Below are 22299 nucleotides of genomic sequence, written 5' to 3'. Positions count from 1 at the left end.
CATCAGGACAGCCAGTGTGCCATGTAGTGAGGGCAAGGACATTCCGCCACCTGCCAAAGTGAAAAAGGTGCCCACATCCCGGAGGGAGAAGCCGACACTACCAGCCACCAAGGGCTCAGCAAAAATAAAAGGGGATAGTGGCAAGACAACTACTGCACCATCAAAGGTGGGGAAGGGCCAAAAGCAGAATAGCAGGTCAGGAGAGGGCATGGTGGCACTGACTGAGGGACCAGTGTCACAACTTCTGTCCACGACCACACCAACCTGTACGGCGGCGAACACCGCTAGCTGCCCCGCCACCACAACCACCACCTGCACCGCCACTGGCACGTCTACAGCCTCAGCGACAGTCCCCAGCCTCTTCCCTAGTGGGCAGCCATCTGAGGCTGCAGGAGACGTCCTGCAGTGTCCATCAGCAGGTGCTGACCCATGCACCACCGCCAGCAATGCCGCCACAGACACCGCCGCAAGCACCACCGCCACAGACACTGCCGCAAGCACTGCGGCAAGCACCGCCACCGGCTCCGCGAAGTACTCGGACAGTGCCACCGCCGCTGACATGTCTATCATCCCCAGTGGTCAGTCGTCCAAGGCTGGAGGAGAGTTCCTGGACCCTGGGCAGCTTTCATGAGGCATGACTTCCATCACTCTTTGCACCTGCAGGTGGAAGGCGAAGCCGCAGCAGTGTGGGGTATGTCTCTGCCTCCATGACATATCATGCTACCTGTACCTCGCCAATCTCGTGGCACACACACCCAGGTGAGGGAATTGTACCGGCCACACTGCACGTGGAGCAATCTGGGCACCAGGCCCAGTCCAGAACCAGTGTAGAGATACATCCACTACCTCAGTCCTTGGCAGGATGAAGCACTCTGGGCACAATGCCCTCTCCAGAACCAGTGGAGAGATACATCCATTACCTCAGTCCTCGGCAGGAAGAAGCACTCTGGGCACAATGCCCCCTGCAGACCAGTGGAGAGATACATCCATTACCTCAGTCCTTGGCAGGATGAAGCACTTTGGGAACCAGGCCCTCTCCAGAACCAGTGGAGAATGACATCCACTACCTCAGTCCTTGGCACAATGAAGCACTCTGGGCACCAGGCCCCCTCCAGAACCAGTGGAGAAAAGCATCCACTACCTCAGTCCTTGGCAGGATAAAGCACTCTGGGCACAATGCCCCCTCCAGAACCAGTGGAGAGATACATCCACTACCTCAATCCTTGGCAGGATGAAGCACTCTGGGCACCAGACCCCCTCCAGAACCAGTGGAGACTGTTATCCACTTGAAAGACTGTGGCTTTGCACTCCCCAGGATAAAGCAGTGGGCAAACCACCCACTTGAGAGACTTGAGATACTGTGGCTTTGCACTCTCCAGGATAAAGCAGTGGGCAAACCACCCACTGGATAGACTTGTGAGACTGTGGCTTTGCACTCCCATGATAAAGCAGTGGGCAAACAACCCACTGGAGAGACTTGTGAGACTGTGGCTTTGCACACCCCAGGATACAGCAATGGGCATGGTGCCCCCTCCCCCTGAGGTGCCTGTATATTTTCGGTCTGATGCCCCAGCAGTGTTCTCTCCGTTTCTAGTCAGGTATCTAGTGTGGGCTTTGCCCATGCATTTTGGGCCCAGTGGTCCACGGACAATGATTGGTACACTATCCGGACTTGTGTAGTTGGTGTACATATTAGTATATACTGAATTTTGAATTTTGACTATCTGAGTTTTCATGATTACACTTGTTACAATCATTTCCTTTTGTCCTTGTGTTCTTCCAGGGGGTGGGGGGTGGATATGTGATGTTGCTGCATGTATTTGTGTGTATATTTTTGTGGGTGAGGGTGGGGGTAGGGGTATTGCGTGTTACGTGTGTGTGTCACTCTCTTTCCCCCACTCCCCTGTGTTGTAGGTGCAGTAATCACTGTTGTCGTCGTCGCTGCTGTTCATACTCCTGGTAGATGAGAAGATACACCAACATTTGTAACACCTGTAGTTCGGGCTCCATGGCGTTCTGGTTCCCCGTTGGGTGTCTAGAGGTGAGTGTTTTCCCTTCTGTGTACAGTTTCCACCGTGCTTTTGATCGCGTTGGTTCTGCCCTGGAAAAGGTGGCGGATAGGCGTCTTGAAATACAGTGGGCGGTACAGTGTTTGTTTCTACTGCAGTGGCGGTCAGAGTGTGAAAGTGGCTGTCCATGTTGGCGGTTTCCGCCATGGTTGTGATTCCATTTTCTTTTCGCAGGCCTGTTGGCGGTATTACCGCTGCTTTAACATCTACCGTCAGGGTTGTAATGAGGGCCTTAGTGCTTAAACCCCATTGTTGGAGGCGCCATGTCGTAAATTGGACTCTTGCCCTGGGCAAGACTGCTGGTTTGGGGATGACAGTACTTATGTTTGTAGGTGACTATGCCTGCCCTACAACAAATTGCCACTGTAGCCCCAACCCTTCTGGCTCACTAGCAGTACCTCACCAACAACCCTAACAGTCGAAGGTGATTTGTGGCAGCCTTTACACATGGACTCAGAAGTATGACATCTCAGGGAATGTCGTGTTTAAACAGAGATTACCCCTTTCTCACAGATATATTATATCTCAACCAAACACAGACGATAACAAAGATGCAGTGATGTTTCAATAGTTGTATTCAACATAATGTGGTAAATCATATTGGCTGCAATGATAAGGATAATGAATAGTACAAGAGAATAAATTGTAAAGATGAGGGTCATGATTATGAAGACCCCACCATCTTGTAATAGCATAGGAAGACATGAAGTGTGTCATATGTCCGTGTACCCTATCATAATGGACCTAACATTCTACCTAAAGGAGAGCTGGGTATGTTAAACCTAATCTGCCAATGCCATGTCCCTGGAAGGAGCCCTCAACCCTGGTTACCTTGAATGAAGTCTCGAGCTCAGACTTCGGCAGAACACGATGTCCGGATCAGCATCACGGTGACAGCATCAATAGCGGAGATGGTATGTGGTCGGAATCCCTCTGATTATCTGTCTAAAGTCTGATATATTTATATAGATCTACTTGGACCCCTGACGGAGGTTGTTCCAAAACAACTGATAACGCCTCATGCTTGGGACGGTAATTTCTAATGTGAGCCCATATAGTTTGTTTGTCTTTGTTGTATGAGTTGACGCCTTGGCGAGGTGACACTGATAACATAACTCTAAACAAAAGAGGCCAACTATAAACACGGCAGACATTTTAAAAGATTTAATCAAATAAATGGTCTAAGACAGAGCAAGCTAAGTAGGTTAAAAGTCATTAGGTGACGGGGGCATGAGTCTGCAAGCAAAAGCTAAGCTAGCTCCTGTTATCCCATTAAAACAAACTAGGATTCACTACAGTAGGAAGGCCCTGAAGCACTGGGGTACCACCAGCATACGGGCTGACCCAGGCTCAGGAACCTTAGGCTCGCTATACAGGAGGTCATCCTCCCAATAGATCAGGTGTGATCCTGGCTCCTTGCCAGCCGCCGGGTCGGCAGCCTGCTGCTGCACACCCTCCAAAGTAGGGCATGTCTTCTGTGCTGCACAGAATTCTTCCCTGGTGGGCCCCCCTTCTTGCTGCCACTGTGACAGCTGAGGGACCTCCCCCAGTTCAGCCTCGTGTTCCCCTGTAGGCTGTGGGCGTCACCCTCAGGCTCTGCTTCCTCCTGGAGCGTGGGAACTTCTGGGACTGGTTTCTGGCACCCCCCTGCCCTTCCTCTTCTTGGCGGTCCCCTGGGCCACTGTTTCAGACTCCAGGGGCTTTTGATTACCCTGATGGGCTGCCATTGACTGGGTGGATACACATACCCCCCCAGGCAGACCCAACATCTCCAATTGAGACCTGTGTTCCACCTCCTTCCAAGGGGAATCGTCCATGTCAGTGCCTAGCAAATAATCAACAGGCATGGTTGGACTCACAGCTACCTTCAAGGAACCTGAGACCCCCCCCCTCCATTCAAAGGGAACCTGCGCCATTCTGCACAGGCACACTGAGTTGTCCACTGCAACTACTTGGTGAAGTACCCGGGGATCAATCTGCTCTTCAGACAGCAGCTGACTCCTCACTGTAGTCACACTGGCTCCTGTGTCTCTCAGAGCCTCCACCCTCTGTCCATAAATGGTCACCCACTGCCTGTACTTCTTAGTGTTTTCAGGCACTAAGGTTCTCTGGACCATCTCACTGTCCCCTAGTGAGACAAGGGTCATCTCAGCTGGTTCCCACACACCTGAAACCAACTCCTCCCCAAGTGCTACACTGGCCAAACACTGGTATGGCGCACCAGTGGGTGCCAGTGTACTTTTGGGGCATTTGGGGTTCCTCCTCACATGACCCACCTGGTCACATGCATAACACTTACGTAGGAGACCACTTGCCACTGGCTTCCCTTTAGAGAATCATGGCTTCTTTTCACCGGGGGTTTGGGAATCTTTACCCTGGGAATCAGTTTGGGGCCCATTAGAGAACTCCCCCTGTCCACCCATACCCCCCCTTTCTTCTGAGAGGGACCCTGCCCACCCTTGGCGTGGTCTCCCCCATACCTCTTTTGGACCCTGGTGCTCTCCCAGTGGTTTGCTTCCTGCGCAAGCTTCCTGGGGTCAGTCAGCTTGCTGTCAATCAGGTGCTGGCGCAGCTCTGGAAAACATAAACTGTACAAGTGCTCCCAAGCAATCAGATTGTAAAGCCCCTCATACGTAGTTACCTTACTGCCCTTCACCCAACCATCCAGTGACCTGCAATAAGAATCAACACATTCCAAGCATGTTTGGGATTCCTTCTTCTTGTAGGACTTAAACCTATCCTTGTAGTGCTCAGGGGTAAGACCATACCTTGTAGGCAAGGCATCCTTCATGCTAGAGTAGGTGAGACTCTGAGCATCCCCTAAGGCTGTCAGTGGATCCCTCCCCTCTACCTCAAAGTGCTTCCACAGACCCGCCCCCCAATGAGTTTCAGGGACCACATTCATGTGGAAAGCAGACTCACACCCCTTGAACCACAAGTATATGTCATCCTCCCTCTTGTAATCTTTCATAAGGTCTTTAGGAATGTGCACCCTCCTCTCAGGCTGTACTGTAGGGTTGCTGCCACCATCTCTATTGGAGTGGCTTCTATGATCCATCTCTCTCAAGCTAAGCTCATGAGCCATTGCTAACTTCCTCTCCTCAAGGGCAAGCCTTCTCTGCTCCAATTGGTACTCCCTTTCTGCCTGTCTGTCCTGTAACTCCTCAGATGTCAGACCCTTAGATGAGACACTGCTACCTGCCCTGGAGACCTTCTTCCTGGACATAACAGGCCCACCCACAACACCATTCTGTACAGAACACTCTTCCTCCAACTCCTCATCTCCCTCATCCTCTGTGTGCCCTTCAGTGCTCTTGACTGTCACTCAGGCCTTCAGCGCCTTTTGCAGCTCCTCCTTCCTAGATGAGCTCTCAATGGAACATTCAAAACTTTTACAGAACTGCTTCAACTGAGCCTTGGTATAACTCTCCAATTTCTCAAGGTCAAAGTCAGCTCCAACTGATGCATCTCCAGCTTGGGACATGACGAAGATTCAAAAACAAGTGCAAAGTTCCAAAGGCAGAAAAACAAGTTCCCAAATGAAGTTTCAAAGAAAGTAAATTCAGGAATCAGTGAGAAAATGGAACAAGTAGAACGAAAACAGTCCCAAAGAGAAAAAATCAAAGGATCACAAACCAAGTAGTATGTGGTCACGTAGTGGTCTGCACTCAAAATAGTAGTGTACACTTAATCACTGTATGTCAAGTACAAATACAGGTACAAATACCACTGCTGCCACCAATGTTAGAAATGGGGTGTTTGGTTGACAGTCAGGTTACGCCCTGTTCAAGCAAGGACCCTCACTCTAGTCAGGGTAAAACAGAATCACCCTCAGCTAACCCCTGCTTACCCCTTTGGTAGCTTGGCAGAGCACTAGGCTTAACTTCAGAGTGATAGGTGTAAAGTATTTCTACCAACACACACAGTAACTTGATGAAAACACTCCAAAATAACATAACACCAGTTTAGAAAAATAGGAAATATTTATCTAAACAAAACAAGACCAAAACGACAAAAATCCACAATACACAAGTCAAGTTATCAATTAAAAATCAAAAAGAGTCTTTAAGTAGTTTCAAACACACACTAACGCTGTCAGCGTGAAAAAGTACCTTGGGTGTGTCAAAAATAACCCTGCACGGGCAAGTGCACGTCAAAAAGGGCTTGCGATACGTTGATTCCACTTATGAGCGGGACTTTGCGTTGTTTCTCCTTTCGCAGGGTCGGGCGCGTCGTTTCTTCTCTTCGCAGGAGAGCGATGTGTCGATCTGGTCAGCACTCTTGGGTCCGGGCAGGCCTTGCATTGTTTTTCCACGCCCAGTAGTACTTGAGTTGGAAATCCGGCCACACGATGATCCGAAAACCCTGCAGCATGGGTTGCGATCTCCCAGCCTCCATCGGCGAAGCTGCGCATCGTTTTTCCTGCTCCGTACGTCGAATCTTCGGTCACGTTTCCTGCGAGAGTCGTTCCTCAGCTGCGGAGACGGCGGCGAGTCATTTCTTCAGCCGCAGATTGGAGTTGCGTCAATCTTTGCCCCGCACAGCGCTCTGTGCATGGATTTCCTTGTCTTTAGGCTGCCAGCTTCTCCTGTCAGGGTCCCAGGACCTGGAAGGACACCACAGGGCAGAGTAGGAGTCTCTCCAGAGACTCCAGGTGCTGGCAGTGAGAAGTCTTTGCTATCCCTGAGACTTTAAACAACAGGAGGCAAGCTCTAAATCAAGCTCTTGGAGATTTCTTCTCAAGATGGAAAGCACACAAAGTCCAGTCTTTGCCCTCTTACTCTGGCAGAAGCAGCAACTGCAGGATAGCTCCACAAAGCACAGTCAGAGGCAGGGCAGCTCTTCTTGCTCAGCTCTTCAGCTCTTCTCCAGGCAGAGGTTCTTCTTGTTTCCAGAAGTGTTTCTAAAGTCTGTGGTTTTGGGTGCCCTTCTTATACCCAATTTCTCCTTTGAAATAGGCTTCAAAGAAAAAGTCTCTTTTGAATTTGAAATCCTGCCTTGCCCAGGCCAGGCCCCAGACACTCACCAGGGGGTTGGACACTGCATTGTGTGAGGGCAGGGACAGCTCTTTAAGGTGTGAGTGACTACTCCTCCCCTTCCTCCTAGCACAGATGGCTCATCAGGAAATGCATAATTCACCCCAGCTCCCTTTGTGTCACTGTCTAGTGTGAGGTGGAACCAGCCCAACTGTCAGACTGACCCAAACAGGGAATCCACAAACAGGCAGAGTCACAGAAATGGTATAAGCAACAACATGCTCACTTTCTAAAAGTGGTATTTTCAGACACACAATCTTAAAATCAACTTTACTAAAAGATGTATTTTTAAATTGTGAGCTCAGAGACCCGAAACTCCACATGTCCATCCGCTCCCAAAGGGAATCTACACTTTAATCAGATTTAAAGGTATCCCCCATGTTAACCTATGAGAGGGACAGGCCTTGCAACAGTGAAAAACGAATTTAGCAATATTTCACAGTCAGGACATATAAAACACATTACTAAGGGGGTCATTCTTACTTTGGCGGGCGGCGGAGGCCGCCCGCCAAAGTAACCCTATCAGAACACCGCACCGCGGTCAAAAGACCGCTGCGGTGATTCTGAGATTTGCCCTGGGCTGGCGGGCGGCCGCCAAAAGGCCGCCCGCCAGCCCAGGGCAAATCAACCTTCCCACGAGGACGCCGGCTCAGAATTGAGCCGGCGTAGTGGGAAGGTGTGACGGGTGCAGTGGCACCCGTCGCGTATTTCAGTGTCTGCATAGCAGACACTGAAATACTTTGCGGGGCCCTCTTACGGGGGCCCCTGCAGTGCCCATGCCATTGGCATTGGCACTGCAGGGGCCCCCAGGGCCCCCGCGGCACCCCCTACCGCCATCCTGTTCATGGCGGGTTTCCCGCCATGAACAGGATGTCGGTAGGGGGTGTCTGAATCCCCATGGCGGCGATGCGCGCTCCGCCGCCATGGAGGATTCAGAAGGGCAGCGGTAAACCGGCGGGTGACCGCCGGTTTACCCTTTCTGACCGCGGCTGAACCGCCGAGGTCAGAATGCCCTTCGGAGCACCTCCAGTCTGTCGGCGGTGCTCCCGTGGCCGGTGACCCTGGTGGTCACCGGCCGCCAGGGTCAGAATCAGGCCTTAAATGTCCTACCTTAACCATACACTGCACCCTGCCCTTGGGGCTACCTATGGCCTACCTTTGGGGTGTCTGACATATGTGAAAAGTGAAGGTTTTGGCCTGGCAAGTGGGTACACTTGCCAAGTCGAATTTACAGTTAAAACTGCACACACAGACACTGCAATGGCATGTCTGAGACAAGATTACAGAGCTACTTATGTGGGAGGCACAACTGGAGAGACTTGTGAGACTGTGGCTTTGCACACCCCAGGATACAGCAATGGGCATGGTGCCCCCTCCCCCTGAGGTGCCTGTATATTTTCGGTCTGATGCCCCAGCAGTGTTCTCTCCGTTTCTAGTCAGGTATCTAGTGTGGGCTTTGCCCATGCATTTTGGGCCCAGTGGTGCACGGACAATGATTGGTACACTATCCGGACTTGTGTAGTTGGTGTACATATTAGTATATACTGAATTTTGAATTTTGACTATCTGAGTTTTCATGATTACACTTGTTACAATCATTTCCTTTTGTCCTTGTGTTCTTCCAGGGGGTGGGGGGTGGATATGTGATGTTGCTGCATGTATTTGTGTGTATATTTTTGTGGGTGAGGGTGGGGGTAGGGGTATTGCGTGTTACGTGTGTGTGTCACTCTCTTTCCCCCACTCCCCTGTGTTGTAGGTGCAGTAATCACTGTTGTCGTCGTCGCTGCTGTTCATACTCCTGGTAGATGAGAAGATACACCAACATTTGTAACACCTGTAGTTCGGGCTCCATGGCGTTCTGGTTCCCCGTTGGGTGTCTAGAGGTGAGTGTTTTCCCTTCTGTGTACAGTTTCCACCGTGCTTTTGATCGCGTTGGTTCTGCCCTGGAAAAGGTGGCGGATAGGCGTCTTGAAATACAGTGGGCGGTACAGTGTTTGTTTCTACTGCAGTGGCGGTCAGAGTGTGAAAGTGGCTATCCATGTTGGCGGTTTCCGCCATGGTTGTGATTCCATTTTCTTTTCGCAGGCCTGTTGGCGGTATTACCGCTGCTTTAACATCTACCGTCAGGGTTGTAATGAGGGCCTTAGTGCTTAAACCCCATTGTTGGAGGCGCCATGTCGTAAATTGGACTCTTGCCCTGGGCAAGACTGCTGGTTTGGGGATGACAGTACTTATGTTTGTAGGTGACTATGCCTGCCCTACAACAAATTGCCACTGTAGCCCCAAACCTTCTGGCTCACTAGCAGTACCTCACCAACAACCCTAACAGTCGAAGGTGATTTGTGGCAGCCTTTACACATGGACTCAGAAGTATGACATCTCAGGGAATGTCGTGTTTAAACAGAGATTACCCCTTTCTCACAGATATATTATATCTCAACCAAACACAGACGATAACAAAGATGCAGTGATGTTTCAATAGTTGTATTCAACATAATGTGGTAAATCATATTGGCTGCAATGATAAGGATAATGAATAGTACAAGAGAATAAATTGTAAAGATGAGGGTCATGATTATGAAGACCCCACCATCTTGTAATAGCATAGGAAGACATGAAGTGTGTCATATGTCCGTGTACCCTATCATAATGGACCTAACATTCTACCTAAAGGAGAGCTGGGTATGTTAAACCTAATCTGCCAATGCCATGTCCCTAGAAGGAGCCCTCAACCCTGGTTACCTTGAATGAAGTCTCGAGCTCAGACTTTGGCAGAACACGATGTCCGGATCAGCATCACGGTGACAGCATCAATAGCGGCGATGGTATGTGGTCGGAATCCCTCTGATTATCTGTCTAAAGTCTGATATATTTATATAGATCTACTTGGACCCCTGACGGAGGTTGTTCCAAAACAACTGATAACGCCTCATGCTTGGGACGGTAATTTCTAATGTGAGCCCATATAGTTTGTTTGTCTTTGTTGTATGAGTTGACGCCTTGGCGAGGTGACACTGATAACATAACTCTAAACAAAAGAGGCCAACTATAAACACGGCAGACATTTTAAAAGATTTAATCAAATAAATGGTCTAAGACAGAGCAAGCTAAGTAGGTTAAAAGTCATTAGGTGACGGGGGCATGAGTCTGCAAGCAAAAGCTATGCTAACTCCTGTTATCCCATTAAAACAAACTAGGATTCACTACAGTAGGAAGGCCCTGAAGCACTGGGGTACCACCAGCATACGGGCTGACCCAGGCTCAGGAACCTTAGGCTCGCTATACAGGAGGTCATCCTCCCAATAGATCAGGTGTGATCCTGGCTCCTTGCCAGCCGCCGGGTCGGCAGCCTGCTGCTGCACACCCTCCAAAGTAGGGCATGTCTTCTGTGCTGCACAGAATTCTTCCCTGGTGGGCCCCCCTTCTTGCTGCCACTGTGACAGCTGAGGGACCTCCCCCAGTTCAGCCTCTTGTTCCCCTGTAGGCTGTGGGCGTCACCCTCAGGCTCTGCTTCCTCCTGGAGCGTGGGAACTTCTGGGACTGGTTTCTGGCACCCCCCTGCCCTTCCTCTTCTTGGCGGTCCCCTGGGCCACTGTTTCAGACTCCAGGGGCTTTTGATTACCCTGATGGGCTGCCATTGACTGGGTGGATACACATACCCCCCCAGGCAGACCCAACATCTCCAATTGAGACCTGTGTTCCACCTCCTTCCAAGGGGAATCGTCCATGTCAGTGCCTAGCAAATAATCAACAGGCATGGTTGGACTCACAGCTACCTTCAAGGAACCTGAGACCCCCCCCCTCCATTCAAAGGGAACCTGCGCCATGCTGCACAGGCACACTGAGTTGTCCACTGCAACTACTTGGTGAAGTACCCGGGGATCAATCTGCTCTTCAGACAGCAGCTGACTCCTCACTGTAGTCACACTGGCTCCTGTGTCTCTCAGAGCCTCCACCCTCTGTCCATAAATGGTCACCCACTGCCTGTACTTCTTAGTGTTTTCAGGCACTAAGGTTCTCTGGACCATCTCACTGTCCCCTAGTGAGACAAGGGTCATCTCAGCTGGTTCCCACACACCTGAAACCAACTCCTCCCCAAGTGCTACACTGGCCAAACACTGGTATGGCGCACCAGTGGGTGCCAGTGTACTTTTGGGGCATTTGGGGTTCCCCCTCACATGACCCACCTGGTCACATGCATAACACTTACGTAGGAGACCACTTGCCACTGGCTTCCCTTTAGAGAATCATGGCTTCTTTTCACCGGGGGTTTGGGAATCTTTACCCTGGGAATCAGTTTGGGGCCCATTAGAGAACTCCCCCTGTCCACCCATACCCCCCCTTTCTTCTGAGAGGGACCCTGCCCACCCTTGGCGTGGTCTCCCCCATACCTCTTTTGGACCCTGGTGCTCTCCCAGTGGTTTGCTTCCTGCGCAAGCTTCCTGGGGTCAGTCAGCTTGCTGTCAATCAGGTGCTGGCGCAGCTCTGGAAAACATAAACTGTACAAGTGCTCCCAAGCAATCAGATTGTAAAGCCCCTCATACGTAGTTACCTTACTGCCCTTCACCCAACCATCCAGTGACCTGCAATAAGAATCAACACATTCCAACCATGTTTGGGATTCCTTCTTCTTGTAGGACTTAAACCTATCCTTGTAGTGCTCAGGGGTAAGACCATACCTTGTAGGCAAGGCATCCTTCATGCTAGAGTAGGTGAGACTCTGAGCATCCCCTAAGGCTGTCAGTGGATCCCTCCCCTCTACCTCAAAGTGCTTCCACAGACCCGCCCCCCAATGAGTTTCAGGGACCACATTCATGTGGAAAGCAGACTCACACCCCTTGAACCACAAGTATATGTCATCCTCCCTCTTGTAATCTTTCATAAGGTCTTTAGGAATGTGCACCCTCCTCTCAGGCTGTACTGTAGGGTTGCTGCCACCATCTCTATTGGAGTGGCTTCTATGATCCATCTCTCTCAAGCTAAGCTCATGAGCCATTGCTAACTTCCTCTCCTCAAGGGCAAGCCTTCTCTGCTCCAATTGGTACTCCCTTTCTGCCTGTCTGTCCTGTAACTCCTCAGATGTCAGACCCTTAGATGAGACACTGCTACCTGCCCTGGAGACCTTCTTCCTGGACATAACAGGCCCACCCACAACACCATTGTGTACAGAACACTCTTCCTCCAACTCCTCATCTCCCTCATCCTCTGTGTGCCCTTCAGTGCTCTTGACTGTCACTCAGGCCCTCAGCGCCTTTTGCAGCTCCTCCTTCCTAGATGAGCTCTCAATGGAACATTCAAAACTTTTACAGAACTGCTTCAACTGAGCCTTGGTATAACTCTCCAATTTCTCAAGGTCAAAGTCAGCTCCAACTGATGCATCTCCAGCTTGGGACATGACGAAGATTCAAAAACAAGTGCAAAGTTCCAAAGGCAGAAAAACAAGTTCCCAAATGAAGTTTCAAAGAAAGTAAATTCAGGAATCAGTGAGAAAATGGAACAAGTAGAACGAAAACAGTCCCAAAGAGAAAAAATCAAAGGATCACAAACCAAGTAGTATGTGGTCACGTAGTGGTCTGCACTCAAAATAGTAGTGTACACTTAATCACTGTATGTCAAGTACAAATACAAGTACAAATACCACTGCTGCCACCAATGTTAGAAATGGGGTGTTTGGTTGACAGTCAGGTTACGCCCTGTTCAAGCAAGGACCCTCACTCTAGTCAGGGTAAAACAGAATCACCCTCAGCTAACCCCTGCTTACCCCTTTGGTAGCTTGGCAGAGCACTAGGCTTAACTTCAGAGTGATAGGTGTAAAGTATTTCTACCAACACACACAGTAACTTGATGAAAACACTCCAAAATAACATAACACCAGTTTAGAAAAATAGGAAATATTTATCTAAACAAAACAAGACCAAAACGACAAAAATCCACAATACACAAGTCAAGTTATCAATTAAAAATCAAAAAGAGTCTTTAAGTAGTTTCAAACACACACTAACGCTGTCAGCGTGAAAAAGTACCTTGGGTGTGTCAAAAATAACCCTGCACGGGCAAGTGCACGTCAAAAAGGGCTTGCGATACGTTGATTCCACTTATGAGCGGGACTTTGCGTTGTTTCTCCTTTCGCAGGGTCGGGTGCGTCGTTTCTTCTCTTCGCAGGAGAGCGATGTGTCGATCTGGTCAGCACTCTTGGGTCCGGGCAGGCCTTGCATTGTTTTTCCACGCCCAGTAGTACTTGAGTTGGAAATCCGGCCACACGATGATCCGAAAACCCTGCAGCATGGGTTGCGATCTCCCAGCCTCCATTGGCGAAGCTGCGCATCGTTTTTCCTGCTCCGTACGTCGAATCTTCGGTCACGTTTCCTGCGAGAGTCGTTCCTCAGCTGCGGAGACGGCGGCGAGTCATTTCTTCAGCCGCAGATTGGAGTTGCGTCAATCTTTGCCCCGCACAGCGCTCTGTGCATGGATTTCCTTGTCTTTAGGCTGCCAGCTTCTCCTGTCAGGGTCCCAGGACCTGGAAGGACACCACAGGGCAGAGTAGGAGTCTCTCCAGAGACTCCAGGTGCTGGCAGTGAGAAGTCTTTGCTATCCCTGAGACTTTAAACAACAGGAGGCAAGCTCTAAATCAAGCCCTTGGAGATTTCTTCTCAAGATGGAAAGCACACAAAGTCCAGTCTTTGCCCTCTTACTCTGGCAGAAGCAGCAACTGCAGGATAGCTCCACAAAGCACAGTCAGAGGCAGGGCAGCTCTTCTTGCTCAGCTCTTCAGCTCTTCTCCAGGCAGAGGTTCTTCTTGTTTCCAGAAGTGTTTCTAAAGTCTGTGGTTTTGGGTGCCCTTCTTATACCCAATTTCTCCTTTGAAATAGGCTTCAAAGAAAAAGTCTCTTTTGAATTTGAAATCCTGCCTTGCCCAGGCCAGGCCCCAGACACTCACCAGGGGGTTGGACACTGCATTGTGTGAGGGCAGGCACAGCTCTTTCAGGTGTGAGTGACTACTCCTCCCCTTCCTCCTAGCACAGAAGGCTCATCAGGAAATGCATAATTCACCCCAGCTCCCTTTGTGTCACTGTCTAGTGTGAGGTGCAACCAGCCCAACTGTCAGACTGACCCAAACAGGGAATCCACAAACAGGCAGAGTCACAGAAATGGTATAAGCAACACAATGCTCACTTTCTAAAAGTGGTATTTTCAGACACACAATCTTAAAATCAACTTTACTAAAAGATGTATTTTTAAATTGTGAGCTCAGAGACCCGAAACTCCACATGTCCATCCGCTCCCAAAGGGAATCTACACTTTAATCAGATTTAAAGGTATCCCCCATGTTAACCTATGAGAGGGACAGGCCTTGCAACAGTGAAAAACGAATTTAGCAATATTTCACTGTCAGGTCATATAAAACACATTACTAAGGGGGTCATTCTTACTTTGGCGGGCGGCGGAGGCCGCCCGCCAAAGTAACCCTATTGGAACACCCGCTGCGGTGATTCTGAGATTTGCCCTGGGCTGGCGGGCGGCCGCCAAAAGGCCGCCCGCCAGCCCAGGGCAAATCAACCTTCCCACGAGGACGCCGGCTCAGAATTGAGCCGGCGTAGTGGGAAGGTGCGACGGGTGCAATGGCACCCGTCGCGTATTTCAGTGTCTGCATAGCAGACACTGAAATACTTTGCGGGGCCCTCTTACGGGGGCCCCTGCAGTGCCCATGCCATTGGCATGGGCACTGCAGGGGCCCCCAGGGGCCCCGCGGCACCCCCTACCGCCATCCTGTTCATGGCGGGTTTCCCGCCATGAACAGGATGTCGGTAGGGGGTGTCTGAATCCCCATGGCGGCGGAGCGCGCTCCGCCGCCATGGAGGATTCAGAAGGGCAGCGGTAAACCGGCGGGTGACCGCCGGTTTACCCTTTCTGACCGCGGCTGAACCGCCGAGGTCAGAATGCCCTTCGGAGCACCTGCGGTCTGTCGGCGGTGCTCCCGTGGCCGGTGACCCTGGTGGTCACCGGCCGCCAGGGTCAGAATCAGGCCCTAAATGTCCTACCTTAACCATACACTGCACCCTGCCCTTGGGGCTACCTATGGCCTACCTTTGGGGTGTCTGACATATGTGAAAAGTGAAGGTTTTGGCCTGGCAAGTGGGTACACTTGCCAAGTCGAATTTACAGTTAAAACTGCACACACAGACACTGCAATGGCATGTCTGAGACAAGATTACAGAGCTACTTATGTGGGAGGCACAACCAGTGCTGCAGACCCACTAGTAGCATTTGATTTACAGGCCCCGGCACCTCCAGTGCACTTTACTAGGGAATTACTAGTAAATAAACTATATCACTCATGAATAAGCCAATTACATACACATACAAATCAGAGTCACATCAACAACCTGGGGAACAGAGGCAAAAAGTTAAGGGAGACCAAGCCAAGGATGAAAAGTCTAACACTCACCTTATGTCCTCATTAAATGTGACGTAAGGTCCGAATGACATTGGAGTGATGCATTCAGTGTTTAAAGATTTATAATGTGTTATACAGTTTCTTTGTTTCTTGCGCTCTCTTGAAGATATTCGATTAGTGTACTCAGACGGTCCTAAGCTGCTGTTAGTGCCAATCTGAACCAGTGTCTCTGGTGTCTAACCCCTCCCCTCATTTTTCTCCAGTTTCCCTGTCTGTGAATGTTCTCTGTCACAGGGCTGTGGGTTCTTTGGACTCTTAAGAGAGAATCAGCTCAAATATATTCCTACTATATATTATCCTTTGAAAACAATATTGATTTTGGAGTAAAGCTTGCAGATATTTAACCACAGCTAAACTGATGAAAGTTGAAAGACAGTAGCTTTTAAAATATAAAGGGTTGTTTTATAATCAATAGGAATATGAAAAATCCAGTTTTAGGATGGAAATGTGAATTATAAAACAAAGATGCACAGCCACAACCAGAGGAAGTTTCTGCCCTCATGTTTTATGTGACTGCCTGCAGAGTGGAATGCTCAGACGTTTGGAGACCTGTACAAGCTTGCAGGACTTGGAAAAGAAATGTAACGTACTCTGATAATTACTTTAAATGTATTTCTAAATGTTTGTTGGAATTAGGTATATAATGGTGTTTTCATTTCCAAAGCCTGTCTGTAGTTATCTTGAGAATCCTTTGTTATGTCACAGGTAAGATAACTGCCATCGCAAATGAAAAAGAAAGTCAGAAAGATTTATGACTTGGGGCCTTAATGTACACGTAATATATGGTAATAGGTGATGGGAGTCTACCTAGGGAAAAAATAGATTAGTCTAAGAGCTCACTACCCTTGTTAGACCTACCCCCTTTTATACCAGTCCTTGAAAATACCTCCTCTCAGGCTGAAGAATTCTTAAACACATAACCTTAATTGCACGAGAATCTTTGTTGGAATACATTTTGGATGCTGTTGTAGAAAAAAGAAGTCTCCTGATTTGACTCTGTTAGACCTGGCAGCTATTGACATGGTTTCCCTGTACATGTTTTTGGACGCTGTGCTGTAATTCGTTTTTGATGGTTTTGATACACTTCACCACTGCCAACCAGTGCAAAAGTGCAAGTGCTCCCTGTCTAAAGGATATTGGTAATTGGTTTTCCATGATTGGTACATTTGATTTACTGGTAAGTCTCTAGTAAAGTGAACTGTGGTTGTTCAGGGCCTGCAAATCAAATGCCACTAGTGGGCCTGCAGTATTGATTGTGCCACCCACATGAGTAAAGCATGCCTCACACCTGCCACTGCAGTGTCTGTGTGTGTGTGCAGTTTTGCACTGCCAATTCGAAATGGCAAGTGCACTCACTTGCCAAGCCCAAACCCTCCCTTTTTCTGCACGTAAGTTACCCCTGAGGTAGGCCCTAGGTATCCCCATTGGCAGGTTGCAGTGTATTTTAAAGGTAGGTCATGTACTGGTGTATGTTACATGTCCTGATAGTGAAATATTGCTAAGTTCATTTTTCACTATTGCAAGGTCTATCTCTCCCATAGGTTAACATGGGGATTGCCTATAAATATGTTTTAAGTGCAGTTTCCCATAGGGAGCAGATAGAGATATGGAGTTTGGGATCTCTGACCTCACAATTTAAAAATCCATCTTTTGGTAGGGTTGGTTTTTAGATTGTCTGAAAATGCCACTTTTAGAAAGTGGGCTTTTTCTTACTGAACCATTCTGTGCTTCTGCCTGCCTCTCAAATCCACGTCTGGGTCAGTCTGACAGTTGGGCTGTGTCTAATTTTCTCTAGACTGAGGAGTGTCCTGCATATCCTGATGAGTCTCCTGGGCTGGAGTGGGCAGGAAGGAGCTGACACTTACACCTGAAAGGGCTGCGCCTGTCCTCACACAATGCAGACTCCAACCCCCTGGAGGACCCTGACTTGCCAAGTGGTGCCAATACAGTTCCTGGGCCTTTGGAATTGCCCTTGGAAGTGATTTCTGGTGAGAAACAAGAAGATCCAGAAACACCGACTCTGGATGACTCCAGAACCGGCACCACTGCACGACTCTGCGTAGCTGCCTGCAACCCTAAGCCAGGGTTCCTGCAGGAGTGCAATGACCATGACCAACACCACAGGTCAGCTCGCTGAAGTTGTGCGACTCCATGAGTCCCTAAGTGCCATGTCACTGATGTCTTTGACACCTGACTCTGCTGTGGCACCACTATTTGAGCTAGAGAACACAGTCTAAGAGATGAAGCAGCATCATGAAATGAGTTGACAGCATGTATGGGAGATGAAGGAGAAATAACACATCATAACAAGTTAAGATGCATAGGCTGTGCAAAAGGAGTATAACTAAACTAACCAGAAAGTTTGTTAGAACCTTGGTGCCAAAGGATAGTCACTGAGGAAAGTCTCTCCAAGATTTGTAATTGATATGGTACATGGAGCACTGACCAATAAGCCTCCACAAGATGCCTCAGCACTACTTTTTTTAGCTGATCTTTTGAATTGTAGTGACTTAAAAGACCTTTTGAAATTTGCAATAGAAAAGAAAACAGTCCATGTTCGGTCTAAAAATATGCTGATTTACCAGGGTAGCCTAGATTAGTGTAGAAGCAGTACAACTCAATATAATATAACAAGAAAAAACTCAAATACATCCTTCTAAACCCAGTGTAAAAAAATAGATTATTATCTCAAGGGGCCCACCTCATGGAATCATAAGAATTCTTGTCAGTGTGAACCCTCAAACTCTTTAAATTATCCTCAGCTCAACCCTCTGGTAGCTATGGCACAGAGCGGACAGGCTTAACTTAAGTGGATGTATGAAGTATTTATGAAGTATTAAAACAGGCATAAATTTGAAACACCAGGAAATACACAAAATCAACTGAATTAGAAAGATAATGTAAGCTTTATTAAACAAGCTAGCATAAAAATAAGATAAAATTGAACCAGAGATACATACACTTTTAAAGCTTTAAAGAAATAGAGTCAAAAAGCCGTAATCAGCACTAGTAGTCTATGGGAGTAGTATACCGGGACTTGGTCTGAATTGTGGTCAACCACAATAAAGCCCTTATTAAATAGTTTGATTGGTCCCATTGTAAAATATTGACATCAAAAAAGTTTCAAAATTACAATTAATAAAGGAACCTTATTACATTCTTGAAGAAAAGTGTTGACATTTCATCTAAATCCCAGTGCAGATAGGTACTTTGTCACTTTCTGAGAAGAACAATCCTCCCTGAGTTGGCTATCACTCGAATTGTAGAAACTGCCTTAAACCTGATTGGCAGATTCCTGAAGCAGGTTGTCCCGCTGGAGTTGTGGAGCCTTGGAGATTTCTTGCAAAATGGGACTTAAGGCCTGATTTAGGGCTTGGCAGTATTATAACCAATCCTCCTTGACAGCGGTCCTAAGTACTCTTTCAAGCTGATGGTGTTCCCGACCGCTGTATTTAGATTCATGGCTGGTCAACCAATGTCTGCTTTGATGGGGTGTACTCTGTTTCACTCGTTGGAACCCACCGACTGGTTGTGGTTCTCCCAGCCCTCCATTACAACTAGTTCACTAGTAGGAGAAGCTCTTGCTGATCCTACATCCTGAAGGCTTAACAGGAATCCCTGGTGGAATAGAGACTGGTAAGTTACACGTATATATGTCACACTAATTACAAATTGAGTCCTTGCTCTTAACGTAGCTGATTGGAATGTTTCTAGACACTTATCAAAACATATGTATTTAAACTTCAATTTCAAAAATATCTTGTGTTATCCAAATTGGTATCACCATGGTTGTTTCTTCCAATTAAATAATGAACAATGTGAATTGTCAGATTGTGTGTTGTTCTCCATGGATCGCCCCTTGCATTTGTCTAGTTCTTTGCTTTATCTCAATATAGGTTGTTGTACTTCAACAAACAGGTTCCAAATTCCATCCATGTGCACATAAATGTATAACGCTTGTAAATGGTATCTTAACCTATTCATTACAAACTTATGTATGAACATATCTTAATGTGTGTTTATTTCACTGTAGTAACTTATATAGGTATGTGCTACTCTTTCACAGGTATTGGCAATAGTGTTTTCCAATGACTACAACTACCATGATGCCCTGCTTTTGTCTCTGAAAAACAATTGTGAATGTGATGTAGCTCAACCTTTCTTTCCTTCCACATATGCCCAAAAGTAAAAATGTATGTAGTTTTTATTCACCATTTCACGGTATGTATTAAAATTTGATCGGCTATGTTGATCCAATATTTTGTCATCTTTCTTGTTACTCTATTGAAATGATCTACTTGCTTGCATAATTCATAATTTGTGTAATGAAAGGTTTCCAATCAGTGGCATGCTGATTATAAGTTGTTTTGATACACAATTAACTTTGCAGTGGTCATATGATAACCAATGCCTTTTAATGCAATAAATTGGCCCATGGTTTGTTTTCAAGGCTGCTGGGCCTTGAAATAGCTCAGCTCTTAAATCTCCTCTCTACTGTGTTGAGTAGCGGGTCTGGTATATATACTGTATACTTCCTAAATAACATTTTAAATTTCAGGACATCTCTCCTTCTCTTTTACTGTAGTTTGTACTGTACGGATAAAAAGTTAAAACTCACGCAAAGGGCTAAACATACCATTAATTATTTTTTTTATTTTTTCAAGTTGTTTCATTTGTAGCTAAAGACTCATTTGTGGTACAATACAGAGCAGGAACAAGCCTTCAGTGAGGACACCACTTCTACAAGTCTGGATGATGACGGGATGTCTGGTCCATCTGGTTTGTCTGGGCAGACAGCCCAAGTGAGTCATGCTCGACCCACACCTACACCTCCTACCATACCTGCTCCAAAAACTCAGCCTATGGATAACTCTACTTCCTGTGTCCAGAAGAAAACAACTCTAATATTGTGCCACCCAGTCCTGGCTACTGTTGAGCAACTAGTATCACTACCACCACCACCTCCAGTTGTGCCAGAACCCAGTAGGATCGGCCATGATGCCTCAAGGGGTACAGGGTAGTGGGGGTAGGGGTCGTGGGAGGGAATCAGTGGGCCAGCAAAGTGATGTCACTAGCATCATTGTCTCCAAAACCACCATTGATCGAGTCTTGGGAGCACTACAACAGTCCCAAGAAATGACGGGCCAGGTCCTAACAGGGATCCAGGACTATAAGCAGGTGCAAAGGGAGCACATTTGTGAGCTGCAATATCACAACTCCAATTTGTGCTCCTTCATTGGGGTGATGTTTGACATTTATGTGAAGGTTTTTTTTTGTACCATCTACCCTTGTCTGTGGTCCTTTAACATCAGGACAAAATACACCTTCTTCAGCCACAGACAAGGAGGTCCTGCCACAACAGGCAACTGATCCACCCACCTTAGGGCCAGATGTAGAAAGCCTTTTGCGCCTCGCAAATGGCGAAAAATGCTGTTTGCGAGGCGCAAAAGGCTGAACGTGATGCAGAGTCACATTTTGCGAGTCAGTACCGACTCGCAAAATGTGATTCCGACTCGCAAATAGGAAGGGGTGTTCCCTTCCTATTTGCGACCGCATCGCGATGCTGAGTTGCTTTGTGACCGCGAAAGCGGTCGCAAACCAACTCGCAGGTACCATCCACTTGAAGTGGATGGTAACCCATTCGTAAACCCATTCGTGAATGCCCAAAAAAATATTTTTTCAGAGCAGGCATTGGTCCTATGGACCACTGCCTACTCTGAAAAAACCGAAACTAAATGGTTTCGGTATTTTTTCTTTTTGCAGCTCGTTTTCCTTTAAGGAAAACGGGCTGCAAAAAGAAAAAAAACCTCTTTATTAAAAAAGCAGTCACGGACATGGTGGTCTGCTATCTCCAGCAGGCCACCATCCCTGTGAGTGCCTAGACTCGCTATGGGGTCGCAAACTGCGACTCACCTCATTAACCCCTTAGCTGCTGGGCCTTTCCCCCCGAGTGCTGAGCCCTTTTTTGGCTATTTGGGGTAGTTCGCGCTTAGGGCTTCATAACTTTTTGTCCACATAAGCTAACCACGCCAAATTTGCGTCCTTTTTTTCCAACATCCTAGGGATTCTAATGGTACCCAGAGTTGGTGGTTTCCCCTGGAGGAGACCAAGAAAATAGCCAAAATACAGTGAAAATTTAGTTTTTTCCAAAAAAATGGGAAAAAAGGGCTGCCGAAGAAGGCTTGTGGTTTTTTCCCTGAAAATGCCATCAACAAAGGGTTTCTGGTGCTGAAATCACTATCTTCCCACCTTTCAGGAACGGGCAGACTTGAATCAGAAAACCAAATTTTTCAACACAAATTTGGCATTTTACTGGGACATACCCCATTTCTACTATATTTGGTGCTTTCAGCCTCCTTCCAGTTAGTGACAGGAATGGGTGTGAAACCAATGCTGGATCCCGGAATGCTAAACATTTCTGAAAACTAGACAAAATTCTGAATTCAGCAAGGGGTCATTTGTGTAGATCCTACAAGGTTTTCCTACAGAAAATAACAGCTGAAATAAAAAAATATTGAAATTGAGCTGAAAACAACAGCCATTTTTCTTTATGTTTTACTCTGTAACTTTTTCCTGCGATGTCAGATTTCTGAAAGCAATATACCGTTTTGTCTGCTGGACTCTTCTGGTTGCGGGGATATAAAGGGCTTGTAGGTTCATCAAGAACCCTAGGTACCCAGAGCCAATAAATGAGCTGCACCCTGCAGTTGGTTTTCATTCTATACTGGGTATACAGCAA

This window comes from Pleurodeles waltl, chromosome 1_2 (genome assembly GCF_031143425.1).
Source record: "Pleurodeles waltl isolate 20211129_DDA chromosome 1_2, aPleWal1.hap1.20221129, whole genome shotgun sequence".
Lineage (NCBI taxonomy): Eukaryota > Metazoa > Chordata > Amphibia > Caudata > Salamandridae > Pleurodeles > Pleurodeles waltl.
Note: the sequence above shows the minus strand (reverse complement) of the source record.